Below are 17017 nucleotides of genomic sequence, written 5' to 3'. Positions count from 1 at the left end.
TACATTAAATCTGATTAAAGTTTGTTTTTTACAATTGTTTAGACTCATCTAGTTGAGGAAGGCTGGGATGCATTCTATTCTATCTTGTGTATTGTCAACAAAATTGTCAGTGAAGTTTGGAATGTGGGAACTTTATTATGTAATTATGTGAGAGAGAAAGAGGGAGAACCCAGTTTTAGTTTGGAGTTTTGGCAGTTGGAAAAAATAAAACAGACTTTTTTTTTTACTTGAAAATTGGGCAAACTAGGCATACATGACACAAAAGAAATGGAGTTTGTCTAGGCCAGTTTTTGGCATATTGATTCGCTTAGACTTCTCCATCAATTAGATACAACACAACGTGGAATAAAGAGAGAACTGGATTCCTCTAATCAGCTGAATTACAAGGTTAGAGTTCTAAATTATTGCTTTGTTGTTGGAGCAGCAAATTATTGGTGAAAGGATATTTTTACTTCTATGCATTCATTTAATCTCTATATGCTTTTCTGATAGCTACCAGAAAAATGCTGATGCAAATATATGTTACAATTAAATATATACAGATTACATTTTTTCATCATTCTAAATCTTAGAGATGCTTTGAAGCTCTGAAAGAACCAACACTCCACTTGCTGGAAAATAAAACCATGTCCAAACCACACAATCAAATCCCAAATCCCCAAATCCTCAAATCCCAAATGGATAACAAAGGTGCATAATTCCACATATGAAAGTATCAGATGTTAGAAACTCAATTTAGTATTATAAATCCACATCAATTTTTATTAAATAAAAACCTAAGTAAGAAAATAAATGTAAAATCCTAGTATACAACGGACTAATGGTAACCCCAGCTGTCATTTACTGAACATTTACCAAGCAGTTCACACCAGGATAGGCACTAAGGGGGACCCACTGAAATAGAAGACCAAGTTCTGGCTCTTAATGAACTCGAGATATAGGTAACAAAAGGAAAGAAAGAGGGAAAAAGTGACCATAACTGGGAATTTCTATGGGCCAGACATTAAGCAGTTACACATATACGTTTTATCCTCACAATAAACCTACCAGGTAGGTGTCACCAAGCCCTTATTGCTGGTAAGGGTCAGTGTGTCTCTCCCTCATCACATAGCAAAGAGCTACAAAGACCTTATCTCCACCCGTCTCTGAGCTTCCTGGCTCTTGTTCTTTCTGTTTCTCCAATGCATTTTCATCTTTGAATTTGTGTTCAGAATGCCTCCTTTGCCATATGAGGTTGAAATACCCCTTCCTCAGAGAAGGAAGCCATCCTTGAACACCCAGGCCAGGTAAGCCTGTTATATGACTGGCACTTCAAATCTGTTAATTCCCTATTTATTTGTAGGAACATTTGATTAATGTCTCTCTCTCTCTCTCACTAGACTGTAAATTCCCTGAGGGCACAGAGCCAAAGTTTAGAAGTGAAGCTTGCCCTTTTTCTAATGCCATTCAGCCTCTATCGTGTATTTGTCACCTGCATTATTCAAAAGCATTTGCCGTCTTGTGCTGTATTTTACAAAAGAAGGTAAACAGAGCTTGGGTCTTGATGCCCAATTGTGAAGTGTTGGTTTGTTCATTCATTCATTTATATTTTCATCATGTATTCATTTAGTCAATAAATATTTGTTGACCACCTAGTCTGTGCTAGGAACTCTTCTAGCTGCCTGGAATACAACGATGAATAAAACAAAAAAAAATCCTTAGGATGAATGACATTTAGTCAAAAATATGCTTGGTCTACAATCTTGATCCAGTTTCTAAGTGTCTGCTACGTATAAGACTATGTGTATAAGGTTGCGTGACAGACTGACATGCAGACTAATGGACAACTTTTAATTAACATAAATATATTAAATATGAAGTCTGTAAAATGATGAGGTGGATGTAGTGAGAAGCCTTCCATACTAGATACAGTCGAACGACTGTGGTGGCTTTCAAGAGCCACGTATTTATTCTGTTCACGTTCTCGTGGCTCCACAGGTAACTGGAACGCCTATTTGACAGTTCCTGCCATGGATGGTTTAAAACCACAAAAGAAAACTGAGGTTATCACCATGCAGTTGCTCTGCAATTTGTCCGTAACTTGATGATATAACTAACTGGTCCTAAGAATATCCAAGAAAAAATAACTCGGACTCTGATGGTCATTCCAAAAGAAGAATTACCCAAATGTTTAAGCCATGGCCATGTCACTGGTATAAGGAAACCACCTTCTAAAGGGACAGATGTCGCAGGGACAGCCAAAAGAAGAAATACAAATGGACCGTAAATCAGACAGGAAAGCAATTCAACCTTATCAGTAAGATAAATGCAGATAAAAGTTGCTTGTCATTTTAAAGCTAATTAGAAAATATTTAAAAGGAAAAAGAAATACCTAGTTTGTAGAGGCTTTTTCAGGAAGGTAAATGTTTTACATTTTTGAGGGGAGGGTAAATATTTATGAATTTTCAGAAGGGCAATTTGTTCAGATGTGTATGTAACGTGAATTCTTTAAGGTGCTCCTACACCTTTTGGAGCGCATAACTTCACTTGGGAAAAAATAAAAATTTTTATAATATGCTTATTTTTAATTGTAATAATACACAAACAGAAAAAGTCAAATGCAGTGCTTATAACTGAAAAAAGCATTCTGCCATTGCTGCCCATCTAGTGAACTTCCTGTCAGACACAACCACTTTTAATATTTTAGCTCTTTCTCGTAGTATTTACATCAACTGTTCATACACTTATACCAAGGGATTCCCTTGCAAAGAATCTAGAAATAGATTTTTGGTAGATCTAGAAATATTACCAGGTATGTGCAGCCTGTCATTATTTCTAATAATAAGAAAATCAGAAGCAACATTTGCTTGGATTATTTGAATAAATGATGGCCTAAATGTGCAACCGAATATTAAGTAGCCGGGTATATTTAAATGACATGGCAATAAAATAAACATAAAAGAAATTATCTTTAGATAGAGGCTGGTACTCTTCTGAATGTCCAAATTCTCTTCAATAAATGTATGATTACTTATCAACAGAACAATGAACATCATTTTAAAAGGTGAAACTTTTATATTCTGTAATCTAGAGGCTTTGATTTCATGTAAGGGTTGAGGGAAGTGCAGTTTTCATAAGGTATAGTTGGGAAAAATCTTTGCTTTTGGTTCACTTCTGTGTGAAGGAGACATTAATAGGGGCAATGATATAACATTTGCATGAAAAGCGAAGAGAGTTTGACTAGAGTCTACTTGAGTCATGGAGTGCGCTGTGTGTGGAGGTCTGGACAGGAGAACTGACAAATAAATGGGGTGTTAGAGCCTGGCAGATACCCAAGTAGGCAAGTGGTCAAATTCCTCAAGGTTGGTGGGACAGGAAGGGGTCATGCACATCCAGGTAGAGTCCAGAGATAGGGGTGGGTCAGATTCAGCAAAGTATCACCAGCAATGGGCTAAAGCAACAGGGATCATCTGGGAGGGTCTCGAGGCTTATAACCACGATGAAAGATGTGGGTCACTCAGGGCCCATCAACCTTAACTGTGAAGATGCCTAAGGGTAAACTATGCCCCAGGCAAGTCAGTAAGCCAGAGAGAAAAAGACGAGTATCACATGATATTGCTTATATGTGGAACCTATTTAAAACAATGACACAAACGAACTTATACAGAAAACAGAAATAGACTCACAGACATAGAAAACAATCTTATGGTTACCAAAGGGGAGAGCGGGGGAGGGAAAAATTAGAAGTTTGGGATTAACGTATACGCACTACTATATATAAAATAACCAACAAGGACCTAATGTATAGCACAGGGAACTATACTCAATATTTTGTAATAACCTATAAGGGAAAAGAATCAAGAATATTGATTGAGTCCAAGGAGTTGGCAGTTGGAAAAGTTCAGATGAAAGATCATCACCCCAAAATGTACCAAAGTGGCTTTAGGAGATGTTCTGAAAGATTAGCAACAATCTCTTTGTAGCCTACAGACATGTGGCTCTAAGCTAAGTACATATAAGTCAATTTAAATAGATTTTTTTTTTTTTTGGATGGGGAAGCGTAGATGGTAGATTGATTCAATCTCTCAAATTTGCATAGTAAAAGTTGCCTCAGAGCTGGGCAACTGGCTCACCTCATGACCACGTGAAAGTCAAGTATATCAGGGTGAGTTAGGCAATGCTGCCCTGAAACTCAATGACTTGATATAAATAACAAATGATTATTCTTCTTTCATATGACAGCTTTACGTGAGTAAGGCAGCTTTCCTCCATCACAAACTCACAGATCTAGGGACCCTCCATCTCGGCAGGCCACCATCTTGAATACATAGTCTCCACTGTTGCCCAGGGAAGGGGCGAGAGAGAGTGGAGAACGACGCAGGGAGCTGTGTGGCCCAATTTGGAGGTGGCATACACATGCCACTGGGCCAGACCTAGTCATTTGGTCTTAACATAAGTATAAGCACAGCTGGGAAATGCAGTGTTTCTGTGTGCTCAGGAGGAGTACTGGGATAGCGATGGTTCTCAACACCTGGTCCCAGATCAACAGAATCAGAATCAACTAGGATTTTGTTAGAAAGGAAAATTCGCAGGCTCCACTGAAGACCGAGTGAATCAGCAGTTCAGCAATCAGTGTTTCGACCAGCTCCTCAGGTGATTCTGATGCACACTGAAGTTGGAGAATCACTGGGGGAGGGGATCTCTTTCACGCCTTACTTTTGACTACCTACTATGCATTTATTTTTCTAAAATTGGGGTATAGCTGGTCTACAATGCTGTTACTTTCTGCTGTATAACGAAGTGAATCAGCTTTAATGTATACATATATCCCCTCCCTCTTGGACCTCCGACACCCCCCATCCCACCCATCTAGGTCACCACAGAGCACTGAGTTGAGCTCCCTGTACTACACAGCAGGTTCCCACTAGCTATCTGTTTTACACCTGGTCGTGTATATATGTCAATCCCAGTCTCCCAGTTCATCCCACTTCCCCCGCCACCCTGTCTCCATACGTCCATTCTCTACGTCTGCGTCTCTATTCCTGCCCTGCATATAGGCTCACCTGTACCATTTTTCTAGATTCCACATACACGCGTTAGGAAAACTGGACAGCTACATGTAAAAGAATGAAGTTAGAACACTCCCTAACACCATACACAAAAATAAACTCAAAATGGGTTAAAGACCTAAATGTAAGACGGGATACTATAAAACTCTTAGAGGAAAACATAGGAAGAACCCTCTTTCAGCCTTTTTGGCTAATTTTTAAATGTTACAGATTACAGATAAACAGTGCATCTCCATAGAATCGTGTATGACTCTGAGCATTTATACACTTACTCTGCTGGGAATTAAACTTACAGTTTCTACAATGTGCAAATTTAAACATATCTTACCAATTATCAACTTAATACAGTAACACAGAATGCTTATGAAGAACAGCATGTGTTTGTGAGTATTCTTTTATGGAGTCAAATAACTTTATGCACTTCTTGGCAGACATTTATTTACTTGAAGGTTAAAACATGCCTGACAATGGCTGAACTATTTGCAGAAACTCAAAACAAACAAGCCAGAGTAGAAATGCTAATGACAAATTAGAGGCAGGATCAGATAGACTGACATGGGAATGAAACCCTGGGACCAAAATGACATGAAAACCTTGAAGAGAAAGTTTGGAAATGCAAAGAGAGAAATGTGGTGGGACCATGGGAGGTGAAGAATTAGCAAAAAGCTGTAGTCGAGGTGGAGGACGCTTAGCACGCGAAACAGGTTCCAAGTGTGGACACTGCCACGAGTGAAGAAAATGAACAAAAATACGGAAAGCTGTGATGGAAGTGGTTCTCTTGACCCACTGACGGAAACACTTCCTGTGTTATTAAAATGCTCACTGGGGGTGTGTCATTCAAAGCGGAAAGCTACAGATACAAAAGCAGCTCAGTCATCTTCCACCCATAAACGTACCCCAGTATGAATCACTGACCAGTATTTAATCTCAGATACCTATAAGATGCTTCAAAAGGTGGAATACTGGATTCATTAAGTGTGGTATCTTAGAACAATAAGATTGTTCATTTGTTTAGAATAAACATATGCATAAACTAACTGCATTCATATTTCATTAAAACTTTAAGACCTGCTAGAATTGCCATGATGAGTATAGATATTTTATCTTTTAACCAGTTTATAAATTATAAAAGCAATGCACGCTCATGGACAAAAATGATTCAAACAGATGGTTACTGAATGAAAAGGAAACACTCTCCTCCACGTTTCTACACTGCCTGGACATAACCATTGTCACTAGTTCCTTATGTTATCCTTAGAGAGTTTTTCTACAGGTAGGGAGTCCTTGACCTGTATTTTAGGAGCATCTCATTTAAAATAGGTACCTTAGGGACTTCTCTGGTGTCACAGAGGTTAAGAATCTGCCTGCCAATGCAGGGGACATGGGTTTGATCCCTGGTCCAGGAAGATCCCACACGCCGCGGAGCAACTAGGCCCGTGTGCCACAACTACTGAGCCTGAACTCTAGAGCCTGTGAGCCACAACTACTGAGCCGTTGTGCCACAACGACTGAAGCCCGCGTGCCTAGAGCCCTGCTCTGCAACAAGAGAAGCCACCACAATGAGAAGCACACGCACCACAACAAAGAGTAGACCCCACTCACCGCAACTAGAGAAAGCCCGCGGGCAGCAACGAAGACGCAACGCAGCCAAAAATAAATAAATAAAATTTATGAAAAAAACAAGGTACCTTAGCTGTCAAAAAGAAGGCAGAGACAACACATGTAGAAAATGACAGTGGAAACTAAGAAAATTTTTAAAAGCTCAAACGAAGGCCAAGAATAAAATAAGTATATAAATACACAACTGTTGGAACATGGTAAAGCTCGTCACAACATTTTCTAGTGCCATAGAGTTGAGCGTTTTTGCTGGGGTGGATTCAAAGGGCAAAGGACCAAAGGGGGAAAAATTAAACATCTATATTATTCATGGAAGCCAGAGGAGGGGAAAATGAATGACCTCCAAGGAAGAAGTGGGAACATCTTCAGTTGTTAAATTTCCCAGGTCACATCTTGTAATGTAAATGGTGGCATCTTGAATATGTAGCCACGTTCATCTAGTCCTTTGCTCCTTTATTGATTTATTTTAATTTTTATTTATTTTTGAGACAAACATTATTTATTAAAGAATCTAGCTGAAAAGACAGCAATTCACCAATTCCTTTATGATCCTCATGTTATGCATAGGCATCACTCTTAAAACTTTCCAAATGGCAGATGCCCAGATCCCACTCTCCAAACTAAAGAAATCAAAATCTCAAGGAGGGACCCTGACGTGTTCACTTTTAGAAAGCTCCACAGATGCTTCTTTCTAAGGGGCAACCAGGACGGAGAGCTAGCATCTTAGATACTTGAAAATCTCTCTATCCCTGGATTAAATCTGAATAATGAATACGTACATGTTACATGCTTACAACAAAAGCAGACAACATATATAGCTACACATAACACACCCACATCACAACTGGTTTTGGTGGGGCACAGGATGTCACGTTATAGGCCTGCATCGAGGGCATCTTAAAAAAAAAACACCCTATGAAGTCCATTGCCATATTTAGTATGGATTCAGTAGGGATGTTAATTAAGAAGTTCACAAGTTATCCTGGGTCTCCTTATGAGAAATCAAAGGAGAACTTTTGAGGCCTCAGAACCAGTTGTACTTTCACAGAGAAGGTGATACATTTCTCTGTTTTAGACATCATGAATCAAGTAACTACTCCTATCCTCTCTGTACTTTGGCTCCTACAACAAAGTTCAAACTCCACTTTGTGGCCCGGGGCGAGTCCATCTACAGGGTCTCATGACACACATTTTGTGGACTAACCCCATTCCTTTTTCCACTGTATCTTTTAATTCTCGTCTTTGCTTTTCTTCTTTCATAAAAAAAAAATGTTGTGGGAGACAGCGGAGCCTGCGGAAGGCGGCGCCGACGGCCCTGTGAGAGCGAAGCGGCCGTGGGGCCGCGCCGGCGGCCGCAAAGCTCGCGGCCTGCGGCCCTTCGCCTCGGCGGCACGGAGGCGGCTGTCGCTGAGCAAGCTTTGGTCGTGCTCCGCTTCGGAGTCACACGCCGCCGCGGCTCCATGTTCTATGCCGAGGATGGGGATATGGCTCACGAGCTCTATGAGGAGACAGTCGTCACCAAGAACGGGCAGAAGCAGGCCAAGCGGAGGCGGGTGCATGAGAACCTGATTCCTCAGGGCATCGGAAGCTGGATCTCCCCTCGCATCCACGTGGATTTCCCTGCGATCCTCTATGAGGTGTGAACCTGGGGGGTGGCAGCTATAAACACCCCCTGGTCCCAGCAAGAACCCCCCCAGGCTCCAGGTGTGGCTTCCATCGAGGAACCTAGGCTGGGCCCACAACCCTGAATAAACTCCCCTGGCCTGGAACCTTCAACGGTGAGCAGGGCCGGTTGGGTGTTGGTTTGTATGTGGACAGGAGTTGGCCGGTGGCCGCTAGGGCTGACGGCGGAGTTCCCAGTCGCCCTTCCCCAGCAATCCCCCCGAGGAGCATGGCAGGGCATGTGCTGGTCAGGAATGCCTGGCTCCTGTGCCCTTGCCTGGCCTGCTTTCTTGCAAGCTTGCCCCGGGCCCAGCGCTGCTGGAGGCTACAGCGCTTTACAAGCAAGGTCTGCCTTCTTCCAGCCCCAGGGTGTGGGAGCTGTACACAGTGGGAACTTCCTTTCCTTCTCCTTGGAGCATTTCAGCCGTTTGCTACCTCAGTTCCTCCTGTGTTGGATCGAAGCTGGGGGCAGAACAAGCCTGATTCTTCCTGCCTACCTGCCCGTCTGTTTCCCCCCCACCCCCCAGATGGATGGACAGTTTGCCGGCTGTTAATAGGTGTGGGAGGCTTCTCCCTCTTCCCCGGGCTGGGCTCATCCCTCCCCACTGTAACTAGCTGTTGGCCCCCACCCCAACTGAGAGGGCACAGGATGGTGACCAGGAAGGGCTCTGGATGCCTGTGCCTACGGGGGCGTTGCCGCATCCCACCTACCGTGTCCAACCCCCCTTGCCCTTACACATCTGCCACCCTGTGGTAGGGACAGCACCCTAGGGCTGCTGCCAGTAGCTCTCAGGAGCCCACCACCCCTTGCCCTACAGCATACCCATCCCTTCAGGATCAGTAAGAGAAAAGTACTGGAGCCCCTGGGTAGGGACAGAAAGGAGAGAACAATCATAAAGGAATACTTAAAATGTGAACGCTTGTAAACAGTCTAGTCTGTGATATTGGGGCAGAGTGTGATTTCTACAGAGAAATGACTTTTAAAAAGAATTCCTTACCGTGCAAGCTCTGTGTTTTAAGCGTGTGAGAAATGGCTTGGGGAAGGGTAGCCCTCAATCGAGGAAGGCTGTTGTGTTATTTTTTCAATAAAATTACTTGTAGACCCTGGCCATGTAGCTCTCAGTATATGTTTTTCTTTTGCTTGCGAGCACACTTGAGGCAGGATTTCTAAATGGGTAATAACTCATGTCTTTTGAGGGCACTGTCTGATTTTGCATCACTGTCACGCAACCTCTGCACATGTCTTTCAGTTCGGAGTGGAGGGCCTAACTTGTTCACGTTACCTACGCGAGGGGCTGCTATCCCTTTATGGGAGGAAGACAAGGTCCGAAGTTTGTTTCCCAAAGAGCTGCTAACTGAAGACACTTTACCCGAAGGAACACCTACAACCGTTTTGCTAGTGCCACTTGGCTGTGGTAATCGTGAAGATCCTGATGAGGCGGTTAGAGAACTGGACTTTTTAAGTGCAGGTGCCTTACACTGTGTCCGAGAAGTCGAGTTTCCCTTGGTATCAGTAGAAAATGTGCCTGTATTACTAATATGCACTGCCTGTTCTTTACAGAAATTTATATGTCTATCAGCTGCATTTTCATTAAATCTCCTCTGGCAATATGGACACTGAATGTAATCAGGATCATAAAAAGGTGGAGGAGGGGAGGAAGTTTGCCACCCTCTTTAAGGGCCTGACCGAGGCCTTTAGCTGCTCTTATGGTGGCAATGAACTCTTCATGCTTTCTTCTCCAATTAGATGGCTCCTTTGGTGGTTCAGGCCTGGGTTTAAGAGGCTTTACTGTTGGAATATCCGTCCCTTCAGCTCTTTGTCTGTTTGAATCAAAAGTCTTCTGTTTTTTAGAGGCAGTTTTCTGGCAAATAGGTCCATGTTTTTTTTAATGCCACTGGAAAGGATGCCCTTCCACAAATCTTGCAAGGTAACAGTTCTCCAACTTGGACACTTCCATTCCAGTGACTCCATAGCGCCACCGCCTCGGGCTCCGCCAGACTCCTCCGGTAGCACCCAGCGCCGCCACCCAGCTCTGGCCGTAGCCTCCTTTATTTATTTATAATGTATTTATTGAGTCTCTACTGTGTAACATGAGCTCTGATCTCAAAGAGCTTATGAGAGAGCTGGAGAAAACACAATGAGCATAGATGAAACATTTGGAGAGTAAGTGGTGGTATATAAAGAGATAAATTGAATATAATCAAGTGATAGCCTGCATAGTGCCCTGAGCAACACAATTAAATTCAAGCCATAATCCATGCTGATTTTAAAAGTTTCCTACAATTTCTCACTTTCCACTGTAACTAATGCCTGGAGTTCAGTAATGTAATTTATCAATGACTATATTTCCATTCTCAAAGAGAACTCTGTTGTTCCTGAAATGTGTATATGTGTACATGGATGCATACTTCAAAATACCTGTTTGGTTTTGGGGGAGGGAGGGTGGATTTGACTGCATCTAGTGAGTGACTCTTCAAATTTAATACCTCTGGGAAAATATGCCACAGGATCGTAACATCTAGAGACAGAAGCCTGAGACGTCAACGAGGTCAGTCCCTTGCCACCAGGTAGGATGGATCTTCTGACCGATTACCTAGCCACAAAGTTACGGTATACATAACCATACATCTTTTACATCTTTTCTTCCTGCATATATTGAATCAAAGAACAACCAGGCATCTGGTATGGGAGCGTTATAAAGCCATATGTGATGCTCACTAATACAAAATGCCTGGAAGGAAACTAAGTTAATACATATGGCATTAAATTTACAAATGAAGGCTCATCCATCATCAAAGACCCAGAATGCGCACTGCCACGACATAACAAAGAACTTATGAGGAATATCTGTTTTCTTTTGTGCATCATCCCCCTCAACACAAGCAACTAAAAGAAAGACATGTGTGCATTTCCTGGACTTGATCTGGGGCATGCAACACATTTTACGAACAGATTAAAGGGCCCGAGGTCTTTTACACAAGACTATTATGCCAATTCCATGTCAGAGACAACTTATATTGTGAAGTCTTCAAAAGAAAACTACGTATGCATTATGCCAAAGCCATAAATATTATTGGAGATTCTTAAAAAGAAAGTTACATGTAAGGGACAAAATAGAAGACAGCTCTGGAATGGAATCTTGTGGCTCTACTCCAAACGCTGTATGGTTTCCTTTTCCAGGAGAGAGAACGTGCAGCTCATCCTCCATCACCCCATATATCTGATTCGAGGAGATACTGACAAGAGGGTTTTTACAAGAATTCTATGATTCACAAAGTCAACGAGGAAACAGAATCCTCTCATGTCTTTGACGTTGGCAGTACCTTCTTAGGATCTCAAAAAGAAAGTTTCTTTCCCTTCCAATTTTGACCTTTTCTATTTGGCAGATGTTAATTTTTTTTTTTTTTCTGCCTGTGTTTCTAATGGAGCTTGAAATTTACACGGCTTTTTGTTTACCTCCTAATTTGTGTGCCGCCACCATCAATGTTATCAGCATAGTTCTGGGAATAGGGTTTATTTACTGCTTCTGTTGAGCCAGCAAATGGAGAAATGCAGAAAGGACTGTTCTGCTCATCCCATTTCAGTGTAGAGTCTCCTTCCATTCACAGAAACAGCCTTTACTGAGCAGCCAATAACCTTCCTGGGTGCAAAAGTCAACAACCATCTTCAGTGCTTGTTGATGACATTTCCGAGCTGTTTTAGACACAGTCGAGTATATCCTGACCACCCTGACCCCCCTCCTTGTTAACAGGTAACCCAGAAACTGAACTTTGTACCCATTAAACAAGAACTCTCCATTGTCCTCCAACTCCCAGCTCCAGGTAACATCTACTTTTTGTCACCGTGAATTTGCCTATTCTAGGTACCTCATATAAGTGGAATAAAACAGTATTTGTTCGTTTGTGTATGGCTTATGTCACTTGGTATAATGTTTTCAAGGTTCATCCAGGTTGTAGCATGTATCAGAAATTCATCCCTTTTTATGACTAAATAATATCCAGTTTTATGTATATACCACATTCTGTTTACCCATTCACCTGTTGTGGCACATTTAGGTTGTTTCCACTTCTTGGCAATTGTGAACAACGCTGTTGTGAACACTGATGTACTAAGATCTGTTTCAGTTCCTGCTTTCAACAGAAGGACACTTTTGTTTTGCAAAATTTTCATCCAGAAAAAATGTCTAGCCAGGTATCAATTATTAGTCATTTATCCTGGTCCACAACTTGGACTTGGTGCTGCTCTAGTCACCTGTTTGCTTTCAGATCCATACTTTCCTCTTCTTTGCCTACTCTGTTTGCATGAAACTACATTTCCCAGACGTCCCTGCCCTCTGGCTTCCAGGCAGTTCTAGCCAGTGTAAGGCACTAGAAAGAGACTGAGGGGCAGAAGAAGGGAAAGGCCAGCATATTTCTTCCTGGATCACTTTGCTACTGGTGGCATCTAGGGCAGGGACTGCATCTCCTGGCTCTAGCTCCCACTGGAATGGCCGACTGGGGTTCCAAGTTCTGCCAACCAACCCTGACTTCTAAACTCTGTCTCTTCATTTATCCCTCCAGCCCCAGGGAAGGTAGAAGCTTCCCACTGCTGTTAACCTCTGGGTTGTCTCATTTTTGCACTTGTGCTGCAAACTGTCTTAAGTTTTCTCTTCGAAATATACCAGGAACGGTTTCTGGGTTTCTGTATGGAACCTGAATGATAACCATTCCATTGGGAAAAGAAGGTCCAAAGTTTCTCAGGATGCAGAACCGATGGCAGTGACTCTTAGCTGTCCTCAATGTATCATCCATTTGGTAGTATATTGTTTCCAAGCTAGACCTGTAGTTTGGTGCAGCCATGTGCATGAGTTCTGGCCAAACTGATGTAATCAGATGTGTTGTGTGGCAGATTCTAAACCTTCTTTAGAAGTCACTGCTCCATACTCTTTGTACCTTCTTCCCCCTTTCCTGCGGTTTGGAACATGGATGTGACAACTGGCATTCCATCCTGGAACGTGAGGACGTGGGCCACATTTGGGGGAGAGCAGGACCAAAAGCCGGAGAAGCCTGAGTCCTCAAGAACTTTGTGGAGAAAAACCGCCATCCCAGGCCTGCTCTGCCCGTCTCCAGTTTTACATGAGAAGCAAATAAAATTCTCTCTTGTCTAAGCTCCTGCTCTTTCCAATCTATCCCAGCCAATCTGAGATCTAACCAATTCAAGACCCAAGCCATGAGCTCAGTGTCTGTCCTGGACTGCTGATTAATTTCCTTATACTTTTCCTTAACAAACTAAAGCAAGGTCCTAGATCCTCTGGTCTTATTCTGAGTTTTGGCCTCTTCCTGTTTATACTCAGAATTGACCTGTTCTCAACCACAAAGCTTTTTATTCCCTTTAACAGCTTCTGCTCTGCTTATTAAATTTTCTCTGAAAGGTAGGGGTCAGAGACAGCTACTAACCAAGCCCACATCCAACCTAGAAAATGATTAGAGTCTGGATGTTAGAGAATTTTTAATTAAAAATCTGGGAACATTGTTCCTTGGGTATTAATAAAGCCAGCAAAATGGAGAATCAGCATGGCCTACCACTGCAAGACAGACCGTTAGTGTCCTGGTCTCAGAGCCCTCTTTCCAGAGCTGATGGGCTGGAACTATACCTGACGGCTGCCAGGTACAGATAAATCTCACCTCTACTTCACCCAAGTGGGCGTCAGTTAGAAATATGGACTTCTAGGACGGTGGTTCCCAAACTTCATCGTGCATGAAAATCACTTGGGGAAACTTATCCAAAATGAAGATTCCCATCCTTCTGCTCATGATTCAGTTGGACTGGGGTGGGGGCCATGAACCTGCGTGATGAAAAGGACCCCAGGTGTCTCTAAAGCACATGGTCTAGGGACCACACTAGGAGAGACCATGCTCCTGGGAAATACATGAAGACTATAAAACAGCCACAAGTGCAGAGAACTGTCATCAGCTGGGGGTGGGGCTGGAGCACATTCAATGATGCCTGCCACGTTCCAGGAGCTCTGTCAGGCATTTTCGAGACATCATCTAGTTTATGCTCCGATAACCTGCATAACTATCATTATGACACTTGTTTTGCAGTGAGCAACCCGAGGTGCAGAGAAATTAAGCAACTTGCCTAAAGTTAAACAGTGGATTCAAAGCTGGGTGTGCGTGTGTGGGTTGGATCTAGTCTACTGATTCCTCTAGGTTTGCTCTGCACCCTTCCCCGTCATGCTCCGTACTCCTAGACACTGACCTGCACGGACGGCATCACAGGGCCCTCTGCCCTCTGGCTTCCAGTTGGGTTGGGTCCTGCCAATGGGAAGTGCCGGGAGAAGACTAGGGGGAGGGAGGAGAGGAGTTCAGGGTATTGATTCCCCAGCTGCCCTCACTGCGGGTCTCCAGGGTTGCATCCTTTGACCAAAGGCCACAGCTCTTGTCAGTGGCTCTTGCCACATGACTGTCCCCTTCTGAGTTCCTGTAACTATTCCATCTTCTTGCCTCTTCCAGCCTAAGGCTGATAACTGGTACCCTTCCTCTCTTTCTGTCTAATTAGGATGAGTGAGTTTGTTGAGGGCAGGGTCTGTATCTTTTTATCTTTGTACCCCCTGTGTCTAGAATAGTGCCTGTTTACATAGTAGAAAAATTTTACTGCATGTTGACATGAATAAGCACTTTACTAGTCCAACAATGTGCTAAATATTCTCTAACTATTAACTCATTTAATTCTTGTTATTTATTTAATTTTTGAGAACCAATGTTCTTTTAAAAAAGAAAGCTATTGGATGTTTGTCCCAGAAAAATGAAAACGTTTATTCGTGCAGAAGTCTGTACACTAATGTTCATGGCAGCTTTATCGATATTTGCAATAGCCCAAGACTGGAAACAAGCCACATATCCTTCATTGACTATAAAGTTAAACCAATTGTGGGACATCCACCCAACTCACCCACGCTTTAATAAATCCTCATTTTTTTTTTTTTTTTTGCGGTACGCAGGCCTCTCACTGTTGTGGCCTCTCCCGCTGCGGAGCACAGGCTCTGGACGCGCAGGCTCAGCGGCCATGGCTCACGGGCCCAGCCGCTCCGCGGCATGTGGGATCTTCCCGGACCGGGGCACGAACCCATGTCCCCTGCACTGGCAGGTGGACTCTCAACCACTGCGCCACCAGGGAAACCCCTTCCTTTCTTTATATGTATACATACACACACACGTGTGTAGTGTATTCATTCATATAGTAGTAAAAATTAAGCCACATTCCAAACCAAGAATACTAAATTAGTGTCAGGAGTGAAACTCTTTATGAATTTGAGCATTTGTTCTTTCCATCAAATCATATACACCAGGGGTAAATATTTCAGACTTAGCAAAAAAATGCAATAGATGAGGTTGCTAGAGATGTTCCTTAAAAAGGTAAGTTGATCTTTCTACTTCACCTCTACCCCCAGCCACTGCCTTCGGCCTGGAGGAGCCATGCTGCTCTTTGAAATCACTTATTATCCATCTTGTCTGCTATCCCAAATAGTTCTAATATAACATCATTTCTATTAAAAAAAGAGAATAAATTCATTAATTTCTTGATAAACATAAGGCACTTTCCAGGTGCCAACAGAGTCTCTGCAGGTCAGTACCTGCAGAAAAGGAGGAGAGAAGGGCTGGTCTCACATTTCCATCTTGGAGGAATTCCATAACCACCACCTCAGCTGCTGTTTTGTGCTTGGCCACGTGGAGAAATATAAGTGGTGTCAAGCCAGAATACCCTCTCTCAACTTGTAAATTAGCAGATTACCAGCAGATCATCTAATTTTCCTCCCTGCTGCTCTCTCACCCGCATGCCAATAGTGTTTTGAACTAATATGTCAATACAGGGGCGTAAAGTGATTTATGTTCTACATAAATTTCTAGTTGGGGGTATAGATGTTTATGACAGAAAATATCTCCCTTAAATCCACAGCAGACATGCAACAGGAAGGAAATCTCTTAAATTCCTCCATTAATGGTTTTGTACCGGTGGCTCTTGATAAAGGGCCAATTACAGTTTTGAGATCTGTGTGATAATAATTGGTTGCAAATTTTAACTTCTTTCTGTGGTTGTGTCCTACCAATTTGGTTCAGTCAAATCAAGAAAACTTAAGATTCCTTAGTAGTAATATGGGAATATTATTACTTCATTTAATACCAAGCTAAGGTAACTAAGTTTCCCTGCACTAATTCTGTGTCCATCTGTGAATCCAGTTAAGGAAGAGCAGGAGTTTTGACATTAGCACAGCCTTTGAACCGAGCTCTGATTCTCACTGGGTGTGTCACCTCGGGAATTTGGATAAATGTTTTTAAATAGTTATTTTGCAATGAACCTCAGTGTACGTTAAATGTCATCAGAAGGTTAGGAAAAGTCCTTCCAGAAGTCTCCCATTGGAGATGATGGCGCAAAAGCAAACGTGCATGGCCCAGCTATGGGAGAGGGTCTGAGCAAGGGAAAATTGCTGCAGCCCCAAATGAACAGCCACTGCTCTTGGGGCTGGAAGACATCTCCAGGTGAGTCAACATCCCCTGAGAGCTATTATTATCAGGGTTCACCCTGAGAGCTGCGGTCCCAACATCAGAATCAAGAGATCTAACTTCTTAGAGATTTCCGGTAACATCTCCTTTTTGGTGTGAGTTACTCTCAAAATGCTGGGGCAGGTGTGGGAGAGAGTCAAATTTCA

The 17017-nt window shown here is 42.7% G+C and overlaps 1 protein-coding gene and 2 pseudogenes across 3 annotated transcripts in view; 1 reads left to right on the top strand and 2 right to left on the bottom strand.

Moving 5' to 3' along the window:
- The window catches only part of SAMD12 (sterile alpha motif domain containing 12), a 399280-nt gene that overhangs the window by 92929 nt on the left and 289334 nt on the right, over positions 1–17017 (bottom strand). The window lies entirely within an intron of this gene.
- On the top strand, positions 7935–8308 carry LOC309835674 (tumor suppressor candidate 2-like; annotated as a pseudogene). Its single transcript has one exon. The product of its transcript is annotated as a tumor suppressor candidate 2-like (transcript).
- Positions 9419–17017, bottom strand: part of LOC309835359 (zinc finger C2HC domain-containing protein 1A-like) — a 30475-nt pseudogene continuing 22876 nt past the window's right edge. The window contains exons 2-3 of the transcript in view: positions 14569–14651; positions 9419–10374 (exon numbers count right to left, since the gene is read on the bottom strand). The product of the transcript in view is annotated as a zinc finger C2HC domain-containing protein 1A-like (transcript). The remainder of the gene's footprint in view (positions 10375–14568; positions 14652–17017) is intronic.

The sequence above is a fragment of the Grampus griseus genome (assembly GCF_964374135.1).
Source record: "Grampus griseus genome assembly, chromosome: 17".
Taxonomy (NCBI): domain Eukaryota; kingdom Metazoa; phylum Chordata; class Mammalia; order Artiodactyla; family Delphinidae; genus Grampus; species Grampus griseus.
Note: the sequence above shows the minus strand (reverse complement) of the source record. Positions and strands in the feature narration are given on the sequence as shown.